General features: G+C 35.8%; 1 non-coding gene across 1 annotated transcript; it reads right to left on the bottom strand.

Moving 5' to 3' along the window:
- Positions 1-18,146: 18,146 nt before the first annotated feature.
- On the bottom strand, positions 18,147-18,250 carry LOC142874757 (small nucleolar RNA U13). Its single transcript, XR_012922389.1, has one exon. It is a non-coding gene; the product is annotated as a small nucleolar RNA U13 (small nucleolar RNA).
- Positions 18,251-26,304: the final 8,054 nt, after the last annotated feature.

Raw genomic sequence — 26,304 nt, 5'->3', positions numbered from 1 at the left:
GTTGAAGTTAAACAGATTTTTTCTACTTCATTTTTGAACATTGCTTCAGTTTTGGAGTAAGAAATATCAAGGCCCTGACAGAATTTACTCACAATCGCTATTTATCTTGCTACCAGTATTTTTTGTAGTAAAAACCAGGTTTCTAGTCCATTTGGATTTTGAAATGTCATAATTCAGACTTTCATATATCAGCTTTTTTTTTTCTTTTGCCCCTTTGTGATAGAAAAGTCTTGTTTTAAGTTGTTTTTTCTTTCACCCTTGAAATCTATATCTTTTAAGAACTTTTTTTTTAAAAGCTAGTTTATTTTGTGTTTAATGTGAACATATGTGGAGGATTTAAAGTAGGGATTCTGATTGTGAAAGTAAAAACCATCCGTTGGGGATGTAGAGTGAATTAAATGAGAAATATAAATGAAAAATATAAATTAACTATACCCAGTCGTCAATATTAGCCTATGGATTTATTTATAAAGGCTGGACATTGGCCTGGTTTTAAAAGAAGTGAGAAAGAAGTTTCACAAAATTGTAGAAAGCAAGATGAGACAGGTTTAAAAAGAATTAGTAAAATCAAACCTGACAAGTTCTGGAATGAAGCAGTGAAATGAGTGGAATGTGTATTTAGATTCCAAAGCCAAGAACAACTTTAAATATCCTGGTTACCCTAAGAATTTGATAATCAGTTCTCAAATGGTTTGAGTTAAGTGACAAGTCTTCCTCTTAATCAGGACTTTGACAACCTAATGACAGTGGGAAATAAATCTCAACTTCTGAGGTCAGAGATCAAAACAGCACACTCAGAAATAAGAATTTTTTTTTCAGAAACTATATTTTTAAAAATTAGTATGATTTTTTTTCATTTCACTCTAGTATATTTATGTTTAACAAGAAAAAATCTAAACTTTGTCCCCAATTCTTGATATAAAATTGGTATTCCAGAAAGATAATTCCTCTATATGACTCTTTGTATGTCCTCTGCACACACACACACTTTATACTTATTTAAAAGGCAGGCATTATATCTCATGTTTTTTCTAAGAGTTGACAAATTGTTTCACCTGATTATTAAAGTTCTATTATTTTTAAAACTTTAATTTTTTTTAGAAAACCTCCTAATTTTACAGATACAGAAACTGAGGTTCAAAGAGGTTAAGATTTGAAATTCATGAGTCCTTAATAATGCTATGTATGTAAGAACAGGGTGTGATAAATTTAGCATGATTTTGTAGAAGGACTAAAAGATTATGTTCAGGGATCTGCAAAACTCACTTATTGATAATAACAAAAATATAGCTAATAGCTTAAATGCCCAATGATAGGGAATTGATTAAATTATGACAAATTTATATGATAAAAAACTATTTAGCCATTTAAAAATAAAATACTATTTAGCCATTTAGAAATCTCATAAAAAGAAGAATATATACCAAAGTGTTAGGGGGAGATATATTCATAGGAGAATTTTACTTTCTAAGTAATGCAAAGAGCAAAATATAATTTTTGAAATTTAAGAAAAGTTTTTTAAAGTATATATTAATAAAGAGATGATGTATTTGCTAATTAGCCAACTATCTCTTTTGTATATTAGTTTTCTTAGAGATGTATTCATTGTTTTTCTTTTTGAGATAGCATCTTGCTCCGTCACCAGGGGTTAGAGTATAGTGGCCTCATCATAGCTCACTGCAACCTCAACTCCTGGGCTCAAGTGATCCTCCTGCCTCAGCCAGCCAAGTAGCTGGAACTACAGGTGTGTACCACCACACCTGACTAATTTTTCTATTTTTTGTAGAGACAAGGTCTTGATATTTGCTCAGGCTGGTCTCAATCTCCTAGCCTCAAGTGATCTTCCCACCTCAGCCTCCCAAAGTGCCAGCACCTGGCCAAGATGTAATGTTTTTTTTAAGCGACCATGCATATCTATCATCATTTACATGGTTGTGAATATATTTTGACAATCTTCCCACTCACCCCCCAAATTACACTTTTCATATTTTAGAATATTAATTGACAATAGGGGAAAACGTAAATGTGTAATTTAAACGTAAATGTGTGATGACCTGTAATGACAGATACCAAAATGTGTACAATACAATCCTAATTTCATATATACAATATGAATTATACCTAAATATCACATATATGTAAAATAGACCGGGAGGATATAAACTCAAATGTTGACAGTGGTTATCTCTGTATGATAGAATTACTGGAGATAATTAAGACATGTAAATATATGTTCATTATACTTTCCTAAGTGTTCCAAACTTTCTGCAGTGAAAACCCTAATGTATAGATTGAGGGCCCTGGAAGGAAGAAGGACACCACAGTGGTTTTAATGACTTTTGTGAAGAAATGGAGATGACCTTGTAATCTGTTTCCAGCTTTGCTCTGTATTATTCTACTTATATTACTATGACATGTTGTTTATATACTCCATTTATTTTTATTTGAAGTCCATTTTCTAATGACATTAAGCAAGACAGAATTCAAGTAGCACTATGTTCTTACCATGGTACTAGTTATTTCAAAAACAAAGTTTATTTCCTCCATCAAAAAAATTAAATGCCCAATTTTAAATGCTTTATTGTAATATTGCCATTGTGATATCTTATAATATGCCATATGTCAACCCTATCCATTATCCTAAAATTTAAAATCTAAGAATTTACTAGCAAAGAAATAGGAGAAGGGATAACACATTATTAGCTAAGAAGCCTCAATTTTGATGTCTTTTTATGAATTCTTAAGAAAAGTCAATGGGCATAGTGTCCATCTTAGTTTTTATTAAAGACTATATCAAGAAAAGGAATGGAAATTAATAAATTTACTTTAAAAGACATGTACATTAAACCTAGGGACATTTGGTACATGTTTTGCCTTGATATGTTAGTTTATTTTCACAAACATAAGACTTACTATACATTCAAGAACTATTTAAAAATATCACAAAAGCACCCATGAATGCTAATGTTATCTGTTATTATATTTAGTTAATATCTCTGTTACTGCATTATTCCAACTGTTGGGATAAAATGAGAAAATACATGCAATAGCATCTTTAAACTGTGAAGCACTATACAAATTATTTTTATGAGTAAAGCAAGCATCATTACTAGTTGAATTATACTCTTAACTTGCAGTATAATATTTATAGAGCCTGATAGTCTGAGTTTTAGCTAGGAACGTCAAAGAATAACTCCCCATGTGATGCCTTTTGATTTTAGGCACTTTAATTTCTATGTTAAATCCCTTAAATCGTCAGTGTGCAAAAAGGACAGTACAAAAAATGATGTGTTGGGTTTGTAAGAGGAGAAGGCTAAATACTACCTCTTAGAAGACAAGACTCCAATTTTACTTAATTATTCCATACATTTTAATAATTATTACAGTGTATAAGATATTGTGCTATCTGCTGGGTATTCAGTATAGTAGCGTGCCTTCAACACTCTGCCAGAAAGTTAACAACTCTGCCGTAGCCTTCACTTCTTCCTTGCACAGAGCTTCAACATTGGCATATTCTGGTACAGTGTCTTTTTGAGAAAATGAGTTTTTTTCCGTTAGATAAATACCCAGTAGTGGGATTGCTGGATCAAATGGTAGTTCTACTTTTAGGTCTTTGAGGAATCTCCATACTATTTTTCAGAGGTTGTGCTCGTTTGCAGTCCCACCAACAGTGTATGTGTTCATTTCTCTCTGCATCCATGCAAGCATCTGTTGTTTTGGGACATTTTGATAAAAGCCATTCTCACTGGAGTTAGGTGATATCTAATTGTGGCTTTGATTCACATTTCTCTGATAACTAGAGACATGGAGTATTTTTTCATATGTTTCTTGGCCATTAGTCCATCTTCTTTTTTGAAAAGCTTCTGTTCATGTCTTTTGTCCTCTTTTTAATGGGGTTGTTTGATTTCTTCTTGCCAATTTGCTTGAGTTTTTTTATAGATTCTGGTTATTAGCCCTTTATTGGGTGTATAGCATGCAAATATTTTCCCCCGTTCTGTAGGTTGTCTATTTGCTCTGTTGATTGTTTCCTTGGCTGTGCAGAAGCTTTTTGTAAAGCTGGCTTTTAGCCACTTTTGTAATGCACAAAAATAATCTTAATGGATGTTAACAAAATCCTAGTCTCGTGAGAATTATTTGCTTGAACACCTTCCTGTATTTCATAAACTCCAGTTAAAATGACTCGGTGTATGAATTTGACTTGATCAAATTCAACCTTTTCCTAATGAAAATGAATAAGTTCTTTATAAGAAAGTTCAAATAAAATATAAAAAATGTATTTCATTTAAAATAGTTTAATATTTTCTCCCAAAATTTTTGACAAGATTTAATTCTGACCAAGAGTAGCTCTGACCACATTGCACCAAGTTATATAAGCTTTCTTAAATCATTTTTTATTGTTACAATCTTTAGATAAGTCTATGGGATAGATATAAGTCAATACCAACATCAAGAATGGATTGTTCTTTCTTACTGGCTTTAACTGAGTTGACAACTGTCTTCCATTTCAATAAGAAAAGTGTTAGTGCATAAATATTTTTCTCAAGAAGAATGAGTGAAGTCATTTTAAAAATTAACTTGACACCCTTCTTTGAAAGATCAAAGCTATAAATCAGTATCATCCTAATAAGGAAGATATGACTTAAGCACAATATGTTTCACCCTTACTATTTTGAAATTTTAAAAAGGAAAAAAATGATTTCAGACTTTTATAAATTATATTTGAAAAAATCTAAACTGCTCTCTGACACATTTTAGACTGTGTAACTAAAACTTTTTCATTCTAAATTATAAACCAGAATTGGAACTCAGTGCCATGCAATTTAATTCCTTTGTTTTTTTTTTTTTTTTTTTGAGACAGAGTCTCACTTTTTGTTGCCCAGGCTAGAGTGAGTGCCGTGGCGTCAGCCTAGCTCACAGCAACCTCAAACTCCTGGGCTCAAGCAATCCTTCTGCCTCAGCCTCCCGAGTAGCTGGGACTACAGGCATGCGCCACCATGCCCGGCTAATTTTTTGTATATATACTTTTAGTTGGCCAATTAATTTCTTTCTATTTTTAGTAGAGACAGGGTCTCGCTCAGGCTAGTTTCGAACTCCCAACCTTGAGCAATCCGCCCACCTCGGCCTCCCAGAGTGCTAGGATTACAGGCGTGAGCCACCGCGCCTGGCCTAATTCCTTTGTTTTTAAGGGTAGGCAATTGTATGTTTTGTGCCATTGGCCTTCCTTTTTTCACACCTAAATATAGAGGAAGAATGGAAAGGGAGATTAGAGTTGAAAGTGTTTCTTTTTAAGGCCTATTTTTAAAATTTCTCTTTTTGTTTCTAAAGGTTCTATATATGGCAGGCTACAAAACATTAAGCTCTGAAGAAAACACAAAGTGAAGGTACAGATACATTTAATGGGCTGTTTTGAAGAATAACTTTATTTTTTCTACTAGATGATTAATTGATTTGGTGGTTGTTGGAAAAATCACATTAGATTGCTGACTATCTTGAATGTTTTAATTCATGTATTTATTCAACAAATATTTGTTAAGTGCTTGGTTGTTTCAGCCACCATACTAGGCACTGGGGATAGTTCTTACAGATAGTCTTACAAGATTTTTTCTCATTTAAGAACTTCTTCATTATTTTGTTAGACATTAGCCACCTTTTTTTGCATTGTTTTAGTTCATTTGCTTCCATTTTCCCCTGTTAGGAGCCAACATAATTTTGTAAACATGTTGTTGGATCTTTTTTTTTTATCCACTGTGACAGTCTCTTATTGCCATATTTAAACCACTGATGCTTAAAGTTATGCCATTGATGTTTAAAGTGACGATTGATATAGGTGGATAAATAGCTCCCATATTTGTTATTGTTTTCTGTTTGTTACCCATGTTCTTTGCTGCTGCTGCTGCTTTCTTTTTTTTTTCATTCTTTTTCTGCCTTCTCTAATGAAACACTTTATATGATCCAAAATGATCCCATTTTCTTTTCTCTCATAGCATATCATATTAGTTTAGTGAGGCTGTCATAACAAAATATCACAGACTGGGTAGCTTAAACAACAGAAATTTATTTTCTCAGAGTTCTGGAGGCTGTAAGTCCAAAAGCAAGATGTTGACAGGGTTGGTTTCTTCTGAGGCCTCTCTCCCTGCTTGTAGATGGCTGCTTTCTTGTTGTGTCTTCCCTCTGTGTACACAGGTGTGTAGTGTCTCTCAGTGTATCCAAATGTCCTCTTCTTACAAGGACACTAATCAGATTAGGGTTCTCCCTAATGCCCTCATTTTGACTTACTTACCTTTGTAAATGCCCTATCTCCCAATACAATTATATTCTGAGGTACTAAGGGTTAGGGTTTCAACCTGAATTTTGGGGGATACATTTAGAATATAATACATGTAAATTCTTCTTTTTTATTTATTTTTTGAGAGACAAGGTCTTGTTCTATTGCCCAGGTTGGAGTACAGTGGTGGAATCATAGCTCAATGTAACCTTGAACTCCTGGGCTTAAGGGATTCTCCCACCTCAGCCCCTCAAGTAGCTGGGACTACCGGTGTGTGCCTCCATACCCCACTAGTTTTCTTAATTTTTTGTAGAGACAGGGTCTTGCTATGTTACCCAGGCTGGTCTCAAACTCCTGGCCTTAAGCATTCCTCCTGCCTTGGCCTCCCAAAGTGCTGAGATTACAGGCATAAGCTACTGTGGCTGGCCAAATTATACTTCTTTTTAAACTTTTTTTTAGTGGTTGTCCTAGACTTAAAATATATGTTTACACCTAATCAAAGTCCACTCTCTGTAACTATACTGCTTAAATGGTAGTACAAGTACCTCATGACAGTATATTCCCAATTCCTTCCTCCTGTACCTTATAACATTGCTGTTATTTATTTGACTTACTCATAAGTGATAATCACTAAATCCAATGTTGCTATTATTATTCTGCATAGACTTATCTTTTATGGCAATTAAGAATAGGAAAAATAAAATATTTCATTTTACTTTCATTTATTCTCTAAATCTCTTCCTTTCCTTATGTAGATCCATGTTCCTGACCTATATCATTTTACTGGTCTTTTAGAGAACTTCTTTTAACATGACTAATTCCCTCAATTTCTATTTGAGAAAGTCCCTATTTTTCCTTAGTTTTGAAGGATAATTTCACTAGATACAAAATCCTAGTTTGGTGGCTTTTTTCTTTCAACACTTTAAATATTTCATTTCACTCTCTTCTTACTTGCATTGTTTCTGAAGAGAAGTCTGCTGTAATTCTTATTATTGCTCCTCTATAGGTAAGGTGTCCCATCCCCACCTCCTACCCCCACTTCTTTCAAGATTTTCTCTTTGTCTTTGGTTTTCTTCAGTTTGAATAAGAAATACCTCAGTGTAGTTTTTTGTTATTTATCCTGCTTGGTGTTCTCTGAGCTTCTTGGATCTATGGTTTTGTGTCTATCATCAATTTTGGAAAATTCTCTGCCATTATTATGTCAAACTTTTCCTCTGCTCCTTTCGCTTTTTTTTTTTTTTATATTCCCATTGTGCATATGTTGTACCTTTTGTAGTTGTCCCACAGATCAACATAATATTCCAACATTTTGAAATGCCAAGAAATACACTTTTTCAAGAATAAAGTTAAACTGAAAGATGGATTTAGGAACCTTGGAAGTAGAACCTACTGGTTCTACTTTGTTTGTTCATCCATTTATTCATTCATTCAACATATTTTTGTATTGAATGCCTACTTTGTGTCAGTTCTAACAGCTTTTATTTCATGATATGGCCTTGTATGTATTATGGCCCTTGAGCATTTCTCAGCTGTGACAACTTCATCTTTTTGGTGTTGGACCAGGAATTAATAGCTCAGTGTTTTGTTATTCATTTTGAGGATTTAACAGCAACCAGTTGGAGTAAAAGTCTATGATGACATGTTCAATTTTTCTATGGAAAAAATAAATATAGAATTGGTGATATTATTTACTATTACTGCATTTTGCTTTTGAAGCAGAGCAGCTGAGTGGTCATGAAAATCCATCAAAAACTAAAAAGTATAAATGACTACACAACCTTTGCAGGTTAAATACAGTTTTTTCAATGATAAAACATCCAATGAAGGGGAAATATGTTTGTGTATTTTAATGATTTACGATTAAAAGTACAGTGATTTATGATTAAAAGAAGAAAATGAACACCATCATAGATGGCTTAATTTTACCCCTTGAACATGTTTTTTTTGCCATATGGAGTCATGCATGAACAGCAGCCCATTCTTCAGTCTGTACATACCAAAAGAGAAATCTTAAGTGGAACAATCTATATTAATAATGCACATAAACACAGAATTGCTGAATATTTTGATTTATGTTCTTGGCTCCAAAATTACTGCATTGGAAGGGCTTTTAATATCTATGAATATCCCTTCATTCTGAGGGGTTAAGAAATAGTATGCCTAAGATGGGTCTCTCTCTGCAGCCAAGAAAATGTAGTTTAATTTTCTAGTATTATACTTTACAAAAGAACAACTGTAGAAACTCAGGAGTATCTTGCTTTGTGTAATAATGTATCTCTGAAAAGCCAGATTTCATATAACTCAGCCATGACATTTGAAATACATCTTAAATATACTGTGGGAAGGCTAAAAACAACATGTAAAAGTCCTTTTGCAATCTGTGGAAATCACTTATAATTTCTTTATCTCATGGGCTTTGATTTTTAAAATTATAAATACTATATGCAAAGCATCGTGTTCTATTCAAGGGCAAGGTGCTTCATATAGCTAGAGTTATTTTATATGATTGAAGTCTACATTTCCAAGTTCTAATATTTTTATATCATGTTAAGTCCTCTGTATTTACTGTTCTGAAAAAATGCAATCTCTGGAGGCAACCTCCATGGTTTTAAAATCCAGAATCTATAACTTAGTAATTCTGACCTCTTTTTTGAAATGAGTATAGTACTTCAAAGATTTATTGTGCATAGTAAATAAGACAATGCATGGAAGTACTTAGCACAATACCTGGTCTAATATATATTAATTACTCCCGTGTGCCACACAGTTTCAAGTGAAAAATACAGATTGTAGAAAGTCATTATCCCATTGGTATTTAACAATATGCATACAATATATTTTTTATATTCTTTTAATTTTTAAAGTGATTATAGCAATAAAAGCCAATGGTACATAAAAAAGTCAAGTAAACTGGTAGAGAAGGTTTAAATTAAAAATAAAGTTTATGCTACAATATTGATGAGCCTTGAAAACATTTTGTTAGTTAAAAGAGGCCAGTTCCAAAGGACCACATGTTGCATAATTCCATTTTTATGAAATATCTTGAATATATAACTCCTGAATAAACAGAAAGTGGATGAGAGGCTACCTACGGTTGGGAGGGAGATGATGGCTAAAGGAGGTGGGATTTCTTTTTGAGGTGATGAAAATGTTCTAAAATTGATTGTGGTTATGGATGCGCAATTGTGTGAATAGCCCAGAAGTCATTGATCTATACACTATAAAAGGGCAACTTGTATGCCTTGTGAATTATATCTGAAGCTGTTGTTTCAAAAAAGTAAAGTCTGCTACTCCATACTATACTCCTACTCTCAGGTCTACTGTTCATAGTATCCACTTTTAGTTCTTTAGGGGATTCTTGACTTACCTACTTTGGACTGTGTCTGTTGACCCTCTATAAGAATTCTTCCTCATATATCTACCATCATTCCTGCATCCTCCTTTTCCTGATTTTTTTAGTGTTTTTATTTATTTATTTCATATCTGAGTTTCTTCCCTGCCCCTTCTCTCTCTCTGTGCATATACCACACATACAAGAAAATCTATGTGTACTTCCATATATAAATAGTATTTATCTCTGAGATAATATATGTGAATAATTAATTTTCCCCTTTTGTTTCTCTGTATTTACTAATTTTCAATAACTATTAGATGTTAATTATGTAATTGGATATAACTAAATCAACTATTATGGATATTGATGAAAATATTTAAAAGATTATTTTAAATACTTGGCCTTCCTCATTAGGCAGAATTCTCAGTCTATTTCCCCTCTCCTTAATAATATTGATTATGCAATTTGTACCTCCAGGTCAAGCTTCCTCATAACCTCTATACAACTTCCAGAGTGATTTTTCCAATACACAAATATGATTGTGTCAATCCTATGCTTAAAAGCATTGAGTTCCTCTTCATCACCCATTAGAAACATATTCTTGCTTATGACACAGAAGGCTTTCATAGTCCAACCCAACCCACTGTTTTCAGAGTTAATTCTTAATGTTAGACCCTGTGCTAGAGTTACAATGAAAAATGAGAAATGGAGCTTATAACCTTGGAAGTTCACTGATTGTGAACTGGTCCTGCTGCTTAGTAGCTAACATGGTCTGGTTAGTACATAGAACAGGAATCACCATGGCATTTCAGAATCCTGTGTTATTATGTCCAATGAACAAATAAAGACTTGTTATCTGTTATCTGTTTTAGTTAAAATAAGGAAGCCAAGAATTGCCCTGGGAAGAGGGGAGATAGGTATCAGGAAAATGAGCTTTGAAAAATAGTAGAAGGGAAAGGAGACTCTGCTGATAATAATGCCACTCCTATGTATGCAGGTGAAGTGATGAATAATTATAATCTATGTTGTATAGAGTTTTGGAGTCCACAGGAGCTTTTATGCAAAAATACCATCTCTTACCTATCTATTTTATTTAGCCCTCGAAACAACTCTGAGATCTTATTGATATTCTCAGTTAACAGCTGAAGAATGAGACTCAAAGAGATTAAGTTATTGACTCTAGATTACACAGCAAATTAAGTCAGACTTCACTCTCCAGATCCTGTCATCATCATGGATAAAATATGAGAGATTACTGTCTGATCTAAGGGCAAAGAAGTGGGGAGATGTAGTTTTTCAGTTTCTGGAACTGAAGGCTACCACAAAGGAACCTTTTGGAACTATTGTGTTCCTTATTGTGACAAAAATCACAGCAACAGATCATTCTTCTGTTTACCTTGTGCCTAGCACTCTGCTAAATGATTTACATATATTACTGAATTTAATCCTCAGCCACTCTGAATAGCTACTTTCTTTTTCTCCATTGTCTAGATGAGGAAAGCAAGGCTTAGATAAGTGGCTTAGGTCAAAGTCACACAACGAGTAAGTAAATGGCACAGCTGGGACTTGAACCCATGACAGAGTCCATTATCTTCTGTTGAGCTCCACAGTCCAGTACGTGCCTTTACTAAAAGAATGGTTAGGAGTTTTGTTTTGTTTTTGTTTTTGTTTTTTCCTTTTTAAAATCTAGGCTAGCTGTTTCTAGAATTTTGGATGTCACACATCAGCTTTTTACAGTGTCCCTTTTCTCTTTGGCTCAAAGACATCCTGATTAAGTGGATGGGTGGGTATGATGACAACTTTTTCCTGCTGTGATTTTCCTCATCTTTTCAAACTTATTTTCTTAATGCTCTAATATTTCCAAGCCATCGCAATAGTTTGTAATCAGCTTATTATTTAGCTTTAGTATAAAATACAAGAAAATGAGAATTTTATAGTAAAAGGAGCAGAAGGAACACCAAAATCAGAATCTGAAAATCTGATTTCCAGTCCCAATTCTGCCTTTTGTAGCTGTGTGTCCTTGGTCAAACCTTTTTAACTTTGTTGAGATGACTATTTTGTTTTCACTTTAAATTGTCAATAACAGTTGCCCTTGTGCTTCCCCTTATAGGACACATAGAAACTTCAAAACTGATTTAGTGTAGTGAGGAATTCATTAAAAATAAAATAACCCAAAACACCTGTATCTTGAATTCTCCCACTTTTAAATCAACTTCTAAGAAAACTCTCAGAGTACTGTGTGAGAATATTTTTAAAAATTTCATTGATTTATCTCTGAACATTTGAGCCCAACTCATCTCTTTTTTGATTTGTAGGTTTTGGTTTTCTAATAGAAGATAGTTTTTCTTTAAATAGCAGAAAGTGTAGCAATCTCTTTATGTAAAAGGAGATATTTAAGACATACTCAGAGGGAAATGAACACATTTTCCCTGTCTTTCAGTTCATGAATTATAATTATGACAGTTAAGTAGGTGTAAATTCTTTAGTTGTTATCAGAGCCCTGATTGCTGATTTCCCCACCAATGCATATTTTAGGAAGCCAGGAATATTTTCTCTCCTCAGTCCTCCCTTCAGTTCTTTATTTTATGGTTCTAAACAGTATGCTTGTTTCTTGCAGTGGCATCTTATAGCTGGAATCACTTTGACCTTGGCCAGAGCAAACATTAATGAAATGGAACTGGACAGAGCCAGCACAACATTCACAACATTCATTCTTCCCCGTCAGTGCTTTTGTCTCTCCGTTCTTTTCCCCTGACTCTTGGACTCTCTTCCACTTCTCATGGGCTAGGAGAAGTCCTTTACATGTTTGGCTGGAAATTTGGATTTGGTGGTCATTGGTGTGAATATAGTAGCTGTGAGTGATAATATTGTCATCCAAGGAGAGAGAATAAATGTGAAAGAGAAGAATGCCATCAATAGGATAAAGCTCTCCATGAAAGTCCTCATTTCTCATGTCAACTTTAATGTATTGCTCAAATAATTTTCTCGTTGGTATTTGAAAAGTTTTCATTAGATAAATACATAAATGCACACCTAAATAAAGCTGACATTTACCATAAAATTAAAAGACTCAAGATCTTTGAAAAGAATGAGTGGATATACACACCTGATCTCTGGGTGAGAGGTCTTTCTAAACATGTTACCCAAAGCAGAAAACATTCTATTAGTAGAAGATCTATCTATCTATCTTCTGTTTTTTTTTCTCTTTCTCTTTCTCTATCTTCTAGGAATCTTTTTCCTTAATGTAGAAAAAATAATTATATCTATTCTATCTATAGACAAAAAAATAAGAAAAAGACTTAGTAATACATATAACATAGAATCAAAATTTTTAATGTCTAAATAGCCCTATATTATTAAGAAAATGGTAAATAATGCAATAAATGGCTAATGAGTATTATTGTTCAAAAGGGAAATATTTTTTTAAAAGGAGGAAATGTATTTTGTTTTTGTAATTAAAGTATGCTTAATTAGTAACTAAAATGATGACATGGGGAAAAACAGATAAGGATAAGGAGAGATTGCAGAGTGTTTATTGGAGTTCAGATTAATGGAGCTGATGGTACAATTAGATTAAACTGTTGACATCCATTCTCCATGGTATCAATTATTCCTCAAGTTAGTGATATTATATTAGAAAATCCCCAGGCAAACAGATCAAAGAGTAATTGGAGCTAGAGCAATGTACCATATAATTTTTCCACCTTAAGAGAAGGTCTGGGGATGAATTTGCAAGAAGTCTGGGACATAGATTATAATATGCTATCACAAAGGAATGGTCTTGGGTTGTCATGAAACTTAAGAAACTTCTAGGGAGCTATAGTCCTCTTGATTCTTGGGCTAATGAAGATGGTGTTAATGCTAATGGTGAATGTTTCATGACTTCATATTGCCTTATGTTTTGTACTGAGTAGTCAGGGTGCTTGGAGGAAACTTGTGGAGTTGGCAATTGGAATTCTCCTGAAATGGTGGCTCTTGTAAACTAGCTGGATTTTTAGTAATGGTGTCAGCCTGCTGCTTGGATTCCTTTTCCATTGTGTTTCTTTGCTTTTTTGCTGCCAACACGAAGAGTCGAGTCCTCCCAATGGAGTTATAAAAGATATAATAGAAAGTTAGCCGAACATATGAGAAAATGTTAATGCAAACTGGTAGTCAAAGAAATGCAGTTTTAAATAATAGTTGCTCACCAAATTGTCGATTTTTTAAAAAATGTTAAGACTCATTATTATCAAATCCTGTGTGAAATGGAGAGATCGGTAGGATCCCATTCATGTGTAAAGGCTTGTAAGTGACACAGGAGTTGAGGTTTTATTGCAAGAGCTATAGGAAGCCATTGAATGATTTTTAAGCTGGGAGATGACATGATGTGACTATCACACTTTGGCTGCTGTGAGGAGAATGGATTATAGTAGGAGCAGGAAGAACACTTAGGAGTCTATGGACAGATGGGAGATGGCAATAATGGCAGTAATTTGGAGAAAAGTGGACCACATGAAGATATATTTTGGAGGCAAAATGAATAGCTTTTTCTAACAGACTGTGTTGGTAGTGTCATGATCAGAGAAATAGCTAAACAAGTGAAAATTTCAAAATAAGTAATTACATATATAAGTCTAGAGTTCAGGGATAAAGTCTACACTGAACATAATATCCAGAAAATGGTGCAAAACATTGACTTACTTCTCCCACTGAGTCACCTATTGCTCTATATAGAGTCTTTCTCAGATGAACATCCAAGGGTCAATTTTTATTTTCCTCATTGTCCCTGCCCAGGTCTTTTTCTGTTACTCTTTTCCCCCAAGGCCCCAGATCTACCCTGGAGAGCCTGAGTCACACCCTTCAGAATTCATGTATCACTGGTCCTTGGGATGCTTTTTGGTAAAATGTTTATAAGACAGGCAAACCTTTCTTTCAGCAAAACTGGTATATTATTGTGTTCATAGTTGGCAAGAGGTAGAAAGGAAAGAAAGGCCAAAGAGAGCAGGAAAAGACCTTCCCAAATGTTATGCTCATAACAAGGAGAATATGGGGAAATCAGCAAACTCAGGCCCTGCTGGAGGGAGTGAGTATACATTCTTACAACCTTTCTGGAAGACTATTTGGTATAAAGATCAAAAGTTATAAAGATGTGCTTAGCTTTTAATCCATAAATTTAATTTCTCCTTTTTTTCACATGGAAATCATCATGGATGCATGAAAATATTTAGTTACAAGAATGATAATGGTAGCATTCCTTAATTAATAATTAAAAATATTACACCTAATATTTTTACATTACATCTAATAATCTCATATATACACTATATCTAATCGAACAATAGGAGATATTTTATGGATTACTGAAACAATGAAATACTCCCTGGTCATAAACAGGGCAATGTTAACATTACAGAAAAATGTTAACGTATCATTGAGAAAAAAAATTACAAAAATGGTGTATATATTGTAATTACATAACAACAATAAAAAGGTTAGAAGATTTTATACCAAAATATTAGTGCTATTGGTATTAATAGTGACCTACCTTCCTTCCTTCCTTCCTATTTTCTACAATGTACATATATAAGCTTTAAAATAATCTTAAGGAAAAAAAAATTGCTGCTATTGAACAATATATTGCAAATTGACAAAATTGGGGGCTCTGTCACAGATGTTAGTATGAATATAGCAACTGTGATGAATAGCAAATAGGGACTTAACAATGCAGAGAGAGAAGTAGATATTCATAGTTAGCAAATAATTGTTTTAGTAGACATTCATAGTTAGCAAAGAATTGTTACCTAATGTCCCCTCTGAAAATATTTGTTGATATATTTAGACCTCAAATAATTGAAAATGGACATCTGGACTAAGCCGAAGTCACACTTAGAGTCAAATGTGACTGTTCTCTTGTGCAGCATGAATGAAGAGTAACATCCAGAAGGGGATATCTTGGATGTTAAACCAAGCATATGATGGTGCTTGCCCTCCTTAGTGCAAGAGAATTTAGAAATTAGTAGTCTCACAAAGGCTTTCCTCAGGGCATAAGTGATTGCTTCAGAGTCTTTCCTTCCACTATTTCCTCTGCCTGTGGAAGCTGAAAGTCTGCATTTGAAATTAGATGTGAACTATATGGCATATTCCAGAGGCCTGTGAGGTGTACCACATTGCTCTCTGAGTTCCTGCCTCCTTGCCTTTTTCATGCTGTGCTCTCTGCCTAGGATGCCCCTTCTCCCCTAATGATACTTGACCCCAGGTTAAGAAATACTACCATAAGCAGTCATCTATTTATAAATTCTAGCCATGGACAAAATCTCTTTATTCATCCCCAAAATTTATAACCCCTACCTATCCAGCCTGAGAAGTGGGAAGTGCATGACCATAGTATTGACCGATGTCAGTTGTAAGCTCCGAATGATGGAAAGACCAGACACATGCTCCTTGGGTAGATCAAACAGGGTTTATTTATCTAAAGGATATAAAAGGAAATCAGCACAGTCATGATGTATACCACAGAGATCAGCAACATCAATCAGAATAGATGGAATGTCAGTCTTCTAAAATCTTCCCCTCAGAATGCATAATTACAGATGGTAACAGCTGAGTAAAGGTCATAATCAGTCCTGGAGACTAATTGGTCTATTTACATCTAAACTTACAGACACAAAACTGAATCAGTTGTCTAAGTAGTCTGAGGATGTACTGAGGACCACCTCATCAGAGCCAGGAGTACCTCATTAAACTCAGCTTTATACTGTGGAAATAAATGAAGACCAACAAAATGAGAACAAGCAAAGGCTATTTATACAGAACTTGCTATAGCAAGGGAATAGCCCCATCACTTGCTTTTTGGAAGAGACTCAAAGGCAGGCACAGGAGTGAAAAAAGGAAATACTTCAAGCATGCCCTGATTGGAGGCTGTTGGCATGGGAAAGCTGTAGACATGCTGGGGACGAAAACTAGGGAAGCTGTCGGCTAATAATCAAGTCCTGGCCACTTGGAGTCAGTTGTTATGGGGTCATTATTTGGCTTTCTGGACTGTTACAACAGATAGCAATGTGACTTCCTATAAGTCTGATTTATAGCAGGCTGGCTTCTTGGGCTGGTTGAGTTCCTGAGCAGGTTGTTACTGTGGGTTAGAGTTCTGTTTTTGTAGTGGTTTGGCCATTGTTCCTGTGTATAGTCAATCTCTCACCACAATACACGGTATAATTACAGGGGGCAATACATTACAGTACAGTCAATCTAGGCATGAACAAATATACGTACTCTTAAACCCAGCATTACAGAGCCAGAATAGGGTCAGTTTCCCAGTAGCTTCTGAGACTCGTGCTAACAAACCCTTAGGCCAGCTGGAAAGCTTACCCTGCAATTGAAAAAGGAACATGGGCAGGAAATGAAAAGCAAACAGAAGTGACAAATGGTTTTTCTCCCAAACCACCTTCATGGCCATCATGTTTTATCTATCAACCTTACTTAATGCAACCATCGTGTGAGTCTTTGAAACAGCTTTCCATTACTCTTAGATTTTGGTGATTTAGGACCATATCATCCAAATAAAGTTATTGGTGGTGTAGAGATAAGTTGGGCGAATTGCTGAAGGGCTTGATGATGATATATCCTGGCAGCCAAATTGCTCTTGGACAGGATGCCACATGCAGGTGCTTAGAGAGTTGTTTTGGGGAATTGTGGAGGCAATGCTACATTCTAAGCACGGGAGTTTAGAGTAGAAGGAAGCAAAAGACACTTGAAGGCAAATGAACCAATCATTATCCCTTGGGTTTTGCTAGAACAGGAAGAGGGATTGATTGCCAACTACTGAATTGATTTTTATACATACATTTAAAAATGTAGCACTTTAATGGCTCTCAACAAAGAGTGGTAAGTAATAACAATGAAACTTTGGCAATGCTTTCTTACTATTCATTTAGAAACATTTCTGCTTGCATTACTAGAGGCCATATTGCTTAATTTTTTCCCCCTCTCTTAGCTGAAGTGTTGTATGAATCTCATGTCTCAAATATTTCAAATGAGATTGAAGAACAAACTAATTTCAATGCAGTCTAATAGAATAGGCATTTGTGGATGTCAGGCCTTATTCTCTGCACTGTCATTTTACATAATGTCAAAAGGTAATATTTCATTCCTGGTATTGATACATAGTGAAGTGCAGAATAAAGAAAATGTTGAGAAAGCTTCATAGCAGCTACTAGAAAAATAAAAATATGATATATACTTTTAAAATTAATAAAAATATAATAGCAAGTAAAGCATAATCTCATGAACACCACAGAAATGAAAGGAAAGCAAGAAAACATTGGAAAACAAAAACAAAAATAATCTCAGACAATATGTTATAACAACCAAAGGACATGGTTTTAACTTCCCTTTTTATTTTTTTATTTTTTTTTTTTTTTGTTTTTTTTTTTAATTTTTTTAATTTAACTTTCTTTTTTTTCTTTTTAATCGAACCACTTGTATTGACATAACTTCCCTTTTTAGAGGCAAAGATTAACTATATTATATCTATAAATGAACCCAATCCTAAATAACTTTTTTTTTTTTTCATGTCAGATGGGTAATGTGCTGACATGGTAATGAGGTTTGAGCAAGACATATCTCACACATGCACATGAAAACTCAATCATCATGCTTATGAACTACAAAGTGGTCTCCATCCTAAATAACTCTAGATGGCTCAGTATAAAAAGATAATCCAAGATGCACCAGGAAAACACAAATAACCAAAAAGTAGATATTGCAATATACCAAACAAAGTGTAATTCAAGGTCAAAAACTTAAAATGGAACAAAGGATATAATTTCATATTGAAAGAAATATTAAAAATCTCATCCTTTGGCAAAGATGTTAAGAACTAAGCTTATTCATACTGAGTCTACTCTAGTAGATTTGTTAAGAGTAGGAGACTAGCAGATAGGGCTGAGACAGGATGTAGGGGCTTGAAGACTGGGTACAGGCGTTAAAGTAAACAACCCTCAGGCAGAAGCTAACCAGAGGGGCTGATAACCACAGACAAGAACCACCTTCGACCAGCTTGTCATCTATCTCTGTTACCTTACATGAATTTTGGCTAATTATAATATCATTCACATTGTGGTTTTAAAATTTCGCCACCCTTGAAATCACCATGACGGTTCCGAGACAACCACATAGAATATAAAAATGAAAGGAAACACAATTGTAAGGAATTGCTATCCAAATTCTTAGTAAAAGCCAGCCCCTTAACCTTGAATATTCCTTCCCTCAATTAGAAAGACTTCAAAAGACCAAAACCCATTTCCTCCCAGGTCAGCTGCTCTTTTTGAGCCTGCCTGCCTGTGCTAGTGTGTATGCTTATAGTTTCATTTACAATTAAATGATTGTAGTTTCATTTACAATTAAAAAAAAAAAAACAGCTGACACTTGCTTGACTTACATGATGCATCCTGAAATTCTTTTCTCCTGATGATCACCAAGAACCTGAAAAAAACCTCCACTTGGAGGCCACTAACAGATTATTTTCAGCCCTCTTCCTCTGTTATGTCGATCACCAAGGGGCCATCTGAAAACATTTTCTCCACTCTCTTCCTATTCTGTTTGCTGCACATTAGGGATAGTTTCTGCACCTCAAGATGTAACTCATCATCTTCAGGAACTTTTTAAAAATAGTAGTTTCTGAAATATCACTTATTTCAGTTTCCTATTGCTGCATAATAAATTACCACAAATGTGATAGGTTAAAACAACACCCATTTATTAGCTCACACTTCTATAGGACAGAAGTCTGAGCAGGCTTAACTGGTTTCTCTGAGTAGGGTCTCATGAGGCCAAAATCAAGCTTTCAGTTGGACTGGGCTCTTACCTAGAGGTTCTGGGGAGGAAACCACTTTCAAACTCACTCCCGTTGTTAGCAGAATTCACTTCCTTACAGTTGTAGGACTGAGGCCTCCATTCTGCTGGCCTTCAGCCGAAGCCCACTATTAGCTCCTGGAGGACACTCTTGCATCCTTCACATAACCCTTCCATCTTCAGAGCTCACAATGGCACCTTGAATCCTTCTGTGTTTCGAATCTCTCTGACTTTTGCTTCTGCCACCAGCCAGAGAAACTCTCTGCTTTCAAGGAACTCATATTGAGATAGGAAACTGGCAGGTCCAACTGTTAAAAAGTTGTAAGACCTGAACCAAGGTCTTTGACAAAAATAGGAAAACAGAATGAAGTGAAGAAACTGTTTAAAACCAGGAAGAGTAAGTAAGATGGTGACAAGAATGACCTCTGCTCGCCCTTGTAGCTCATTATACCCTGCTTATAATGTGTTAGCATACTAAAGGAAACTCCCACCAGCACCATGACAGTTTACAATCATCATGACAACACCCCGAAGTTACCTAATATGCTAGGAAAAGAGGAGAAACCCCCAATTTCTGGAAATCTTCACCCTTTTCCCAGAAATTCTATAAATAATCCACCCTTATTTAGCATATAATCAAGAGATAGCCACAAATAGAGTTTGCCAGAAGTGTACAGGGACTACTCTCTATATCTCTGCAAGATAGCCACTAACCCTGTTTATGGGGTAGTGTGTTTGCTGTTTGTCTGTTTAATAAATGTTGCTTTTATTTCTAATTTAAGGCTCATACTTGAGTTCTTTCCTGCAAGAAACCAAGAAACCTCTTGTCCTTCAGGCCAGACACCAGTATTGGGATCCACTTTCTGGTGTCAATATGATTAGATTAGGACCATTAGGATAATCTCTCTTTTGATTAACTCAAAGTCAACTGATTAGTGCTTTTAATTACATCTGAAAAATCTTGTGGTCCTAAATTGAGGATATTTTGCTTCAGAGAAGATTTATATTTTTATAGGCCCCTTCAAGGATCCCTGGCAGCAGTCTTGGCATAACTTTTCTAGCCTGACCAGAGGTCCAAAGCTTAGTCTCCAGGTGATAGTTCTGATGCTGGTATTAGCCTCAGAGCATACATTTATTTTGAATTTATTTATTTTTCTCTGATCTGATTTCAGTTCATCTGTCTTCCCTTTCTCCCACCTTCCTTTGTTTCCATCCTCTCTTCTTTTCTTCCTTCCTTCCTTACTGCTATGCCATGCTAATAAAAGTACAAAATCAAGTATGTGGGAGACAGTAGCTCATCAGAAGATAGCACTTATATTTGTGCAAATTGGAATGGGCCACCTTTATGAAATGTAAGTTCTCCCTCTACACTCATATGGATGTAAAATAAGTATCCTTGACATTTATGCTTTGGCTAAGATGCTGTACAAAATAACCTTTATTCTCCCAGTGCTAAGATTCTGGGCTAGTTTATCCCATGATTCTCTCTCTACTTAGATATAAAACAAGAAATTGTAGCCATCTGGAAAAAGTATTTATCCCACATTCTCAATATAATAGAAGGAAATTTTGTGTCACAGTATTGAAGAAAAACCTTTCAAACTGATGAATCAGAGTAATCATTAATATATTTTACTTTCAAAATAGTCCTCCTTATAATATGCCAAGAAAAAAGGCAATTAATTTTTATGCAAAATATTCTCCTCATGCATATCCACACTGGGAAAAATATGATGCATTTTTCAATAATAATAAGGTTCAGTCAGAATAGAAATTTGATTCATCTAAAACTAAATAGAACAGACACTGATGAGTGAGAAGAGATGACACAGCATGAGCTATATAATGAAACTTATATTTCAGAGTAGTTTCATTTAATATTGAAACTATAATTCTTGATAGAATTCTTTTGAACATTTTTGTAGAGGATATTGAGATCTTGGTAATTTTTTTCCTTAGTATTTTACATGAAAATAAAATCATACTTGTTCTAAGATAATTGCTTTGGGGAAAACAAAGCACATCATCTTCCACTGTGGAATAAAAACTTATGTTGAAATGTTTTAGAAATTCAGGTACTCTTTTCTCTGGGTTCTGAGTGACAATAGAACTCTGAGGAAGAGAGACTCAAGTCCTCTAGTTCTGCTACGGACAATGAACACACAACAAGGGCATGGGGTTACCCAGAGAAGAAAAATCAATCCAGACACAGAGAGGATGAGAGCAAAAGAAAGGCAGATTGTAGGCCAGATGTTCTTCAGGACAAAAAGTAAACTTGACAAGGCAAAGGGACAAGAGCCAAACTATTTGAAACTAAACTATTTGACCATATTTTATGAAAGCCTTGGGGAATTGTATGATTTCAGAGGAAATTAACCAGGAAGGAACTTTGGAAATACACTGCTAATGGACCAACTACCTGATGCCTTAAGTGGAAAGTCATAACTTATCCAGAGGAGATAAAAGTTACAGAGATAATGGCTAAGCTGAGGAAATAATCTTAGTCCTTGAGGCCAGACTCCTGCAGACAGGAGATTATATGTACATATACACATACATGTATATTTATTTATTTATATGTGGTTTCTGTAGTAGAATGAGAAATTCCCTGGAGTCCAAAGATAAGATAAGCCAGAGATTGGCTTTCTTGCTTAATAGATGTGATCAGTTTACTCATCTTAGAAACAGAAATGACCATACACAGTTGACCCTTGAACAATGCAGGCTTAAGGGCACTGACCCTGCCCCTGCCCCACACAGCTGAAAATCCACATATAACTTGTGATTTCCCCCAAACTTAACTGCTAATAGCCTACTGTTGGCTGGAGCCTTACTGATAACATAAACAGTTAACACATGTTTTGGATGTCATATGTATGACATATTGTATTCTTTCAATAAAGTAAGCTAGACACAAGAAAATGTTATTAAGAAAACCATAAGGAAGCAGAAATATATTTACTATTCGTTAAGTGGAAGTGGATCATGTAAAGGTCTTCATCCTTGACATCTTCACGTTGAGTAGGCTGAGGGGGAGGAGGAAGAAGAGGGGTTGGTCTTGCTGTCTCAGGAGTGGCAGAGGCGGGAGAGTGGAGGAGGTAGAAGGGGAGACAGGAGAGGCAGGCACACTTGGTGTAACTTTTATTGAAAAAAAATCTGCTTGAAAGTGGACCTGCACAGTTTGAATCTGTGTTGTTCAAGAGTCAACTGTGTATCTGTGATGGTTAATTTTATATGTCAACTTGACTGGGTTAAGGGATAGCCAGATAGTTGGTAAAACATTATTTCTAGGTGTGTCTGTGAGGGTGCTTCTGGAATAAATTAGCATTTGAATCAGGGGACTGCATAAAGAAGATCTGCCCTCACTGATGTGGACTGGCATCATCCAATCTGTTGGCCTGAATAGAACCAAAAGTGGAGGAAGGGCAAACTCTCATTCTTCTTGAGCTAGGACATGCATCCTCTTGTGCCTCAGACATTAGAGCTCCTGGTTTTTGGGTCTTTAAATTCTGAGTTACACCAGAGGCTACCCTGGTTCCCAGGTCTTCAGATTCGATCTACATTATACCACTGACTTTCCTGGTTCTTCAGCTTCCAATGGCAGATAATCTCAGCCTCCATAATCACATGAGATACTTCCCATTATCAATCTCCTCTTATATATTTCTATATATACTTCTGTCTTTTTTCTTGTTTTTTTTTTTTTTTTTTTTCTAGGGTATATAGACAAGGTTTCCCTCTTGCTCAAGCTGGTGTCAAACCCTTGAGCTGCAGCTATCCTCCCACCTCGGCTTCCCAGAAAGCTAGGATTACAGGTGTGAGCCACCACGCCTGGCCTATATATCCTTCTGGTTCTAAAGAACTCTGCCTAATACAATACCCCTCATGATTTTGCCAGGGACAAGTAAGAGAGCAATAAGTCCTCACTTACTGTAATTGACAGGTTCTCAGAAACTGAATTCAAATGAAACAACATAGAGCAAAACCAGTTTCATCAAAGACTAATTGACATAAACAAGAGTTAAGTTCCTACAGCATATTTCCGCTAAAAAAAAAAATCTAAGTAAAGACCACAAACATTTCTAATATTAAATATTGCAATAAATCTGAGCTACACATACGTTTAAGAAAGACTAATAAAAACAAGTAAGATAATTATTTATCCAATTTTTGGTGAATCGGTGAGCGATGGCAGTTGTAGTGGTGGTGAGTTAAAATTAAGGAATAAATGTTTGCAAAGTAAAAATTGTAAGATATGTACACCTCCTCCCACAACGCGGTTCAAAAGCAAATAATTACAATCATGGTGGGCTCACTGAGCACTTTCATACTGCATAGTTTATTGTTGTGCATTTGTATTAATATAATTATCATATACTTCATGAATTTTTATTTTACAGTAATTTGTCTTCATTCATTCATTCACTCATTTTCCAACCCACTTATTTCAGTATGGGGTCAGTGGCCAAAGGCTATCACAGCCACTCAGGATGCAAGGCAGGAGCCAGCCCTGGACAGGACACCATCCCGTCACAGGGCACTCACACCCACCCAGGCTCACTTAGACTGGAACCATGCAGACACCCCGATTACCAAACGTGTGCATCTTGAGGAGGTGGGAGAAAACCAGAGTACCCAGAGAAAATCCATGCAGACATGGGGAGGACATGCAGAATCCACACAGACAGTGTCCCTGCTGGGAATCAATTTTTTTTTTCTCATCAACATCATGACCAAATGACGTTATTCAAAGACCAGCTGTATATGTAAAAGTAGTCTATAAAGTGATATATGGATGGAATGTCTTACTGTTACTATCTACACTGGACATCTGTTGTTTTTGCCTATCAGGCATGCTTTCCCCTTCTTTTGGAAATAGCAACCTATTTTCCCTTTAGTCCAATCCCATACTTTCATTCTAGATTGTTCATAAGTGGTGGACATCCTCCCTGAAGGGGAGTCCATAACACAGGCCCCACTGGGTGAGGTGGCCCCACCTCACCTCCATGCCTGCCTTAGCGATAGTTTCAGAGTAGCTCACATGGGTCAATTCAGGTCCATCAGTGACCAGGACTTTTGTTGGCGCTAGAGGGAAGAGGAACACTTTATGTTGTGGGGGTGTCAGAGAACAATGTAAGTCAGTGGCTGTCTTTGGGAGGGCTTGTTCGAGAAAAAGTTAACCCAAGAAGGAAAGCAGAACCAAGAAATAGAGAAACAGCATTCCAAAGATATCACCAGCCCTGGGATTCAGATGTGCTTAAACCAGACATGTGACCCCATGTTGGGGTCACATCTGAACTCATGTAATTTTCAGTTACGTGAGTCCTAAAATTCTTTGTCCTAAATGGCTTGACTCAGTTTTCTGTCATCAGAAGTATATGAGCTGAAATATGCTGGGCACAGTAATGCCAGCCTGTAGTGCTAGCTACTTGGGAGGCTGAGGCAAGACGATCTCCTGAGCCCAGAAGTTTGAGTCTAGCCTGGGCAACAGAGCAAGACTCCATCTCAAAAAAAAAAAAAAAAAATACTGAGCCACTACTGTTAGAAAAACTTTAATAAGAAATTATTGTTTTATTTGGAAACTCTCTGGACCTAATTAATATTAAAGCAATTAGATGGCAACTTCATATTCAATCCTTAAAGCAAGAAAACTTTTATTTCTTTCTATGCTTCTTTCTTTTTTTGGAAAAGGTCAAGAAGTTTTCTAGCTTCTTCCCTGAGCCTCCACCCCTGCCCCCAAACTGGTGATCAGGCATTCTCAGCCATGTGCTTGGCTTACTCAACAACCAGAAACTGCCTGCACACACCTGACCCTCTGGGGGAAGCCTCTTGGTCAGTTCCTAACCAGCCTGCTCATCATGTAGCTAGTGGCAGGGCTTGTTGGGGACATGGGAAGATGTCCACTGCCACCAGAGAAGAAAGAAGCCCATCTCCACCATTTTTCTGAGCTTCTTTCCTGAGAGGGGAGGTTCCTTCATCTAGATTAAAGATTATGAGAAACAGAGAAAGTCACGATAATATTGAACTGGATTTCAAGCACCACTCCTTTCATGAAAACTGTTAGCTGGTAGCTAAATTGTCTCATTTTTGCTGCTAATACACAATGAAAGTTCCAGAAACCAAAGCAGCACTAGGGAGGAAAGGAAGAGATCATTTCGTGAAAATGGATATTCAGTCTTTGAGTCATTAAGGACATCCAATTTGTAGGATATTTAAAAAATCCCTAATTGACCTTTATGTTAGGGCATGTCATTACTAATCCTGAACATTAAAATTTGTCATAATAACTTTGGACAATTCTGCCAAGGAATTTCACTTATTGGGGGGATTAGATATTAAAATAAAGGAAATGCTGAATTATAGAATACTATACATTGAATATTTAATAAATTAATCCCCTTACTGATAGTAGGAATTCCAGAAATAGTGCCTGCTGCACTATTTCAGTAGTACTTATTGAGTAAGTCAGTACATACTCAATACTAGTTAGTTATAATGGTTTGAGAGCAAGTGTCTGCCCACGTGGTTTACAGTCCAAATTAGAAGCACAGAAGAATCATACTCAAGGTTAAAATCCTTCTCAAAAAGACTGTTGGTGCAGTTCAGCACGGAGGCCAAGGTAGGTGGATTGCTCAAGGTCAGGAGTTCGAAACCAGCCTGAGCAAGAGCAAGACCCCCATCCCTACTAAAAATAGAAAGAAATTATCTGGACAACTAAAAATATATAGGAAAAAATCATCCAGGCATGGTGGCACATGCCTGTAGTCCCAGCTATTCAGGAGGCTGAGGCAGAAGGATCGATTGAGCCCGGGAGTTTGAGGTTGCTGTGAGCTATGCTGATGCCATGGCACTCTAGCCTGGGCAACAGAGTAAGACT

Source organism: Microcebus murinus, chromosome 12, assembly GCF_040939455.1.
Source record: "Microcebus murinus isolate Inina chromosome 12, M.murinus_Inina_mat1.0, whole genome shotgun sequence".
Taxonomy (NCBI): domain Eukaryota; kingdom Metazoa; phylum Chordata; class Mammalia; order Primates; family Cheirogaleidae; genus Microcebus; species Microcebus murinus.
This window is presented reverse-complemented; position numbering and strand designations above follow the sequence as displayed.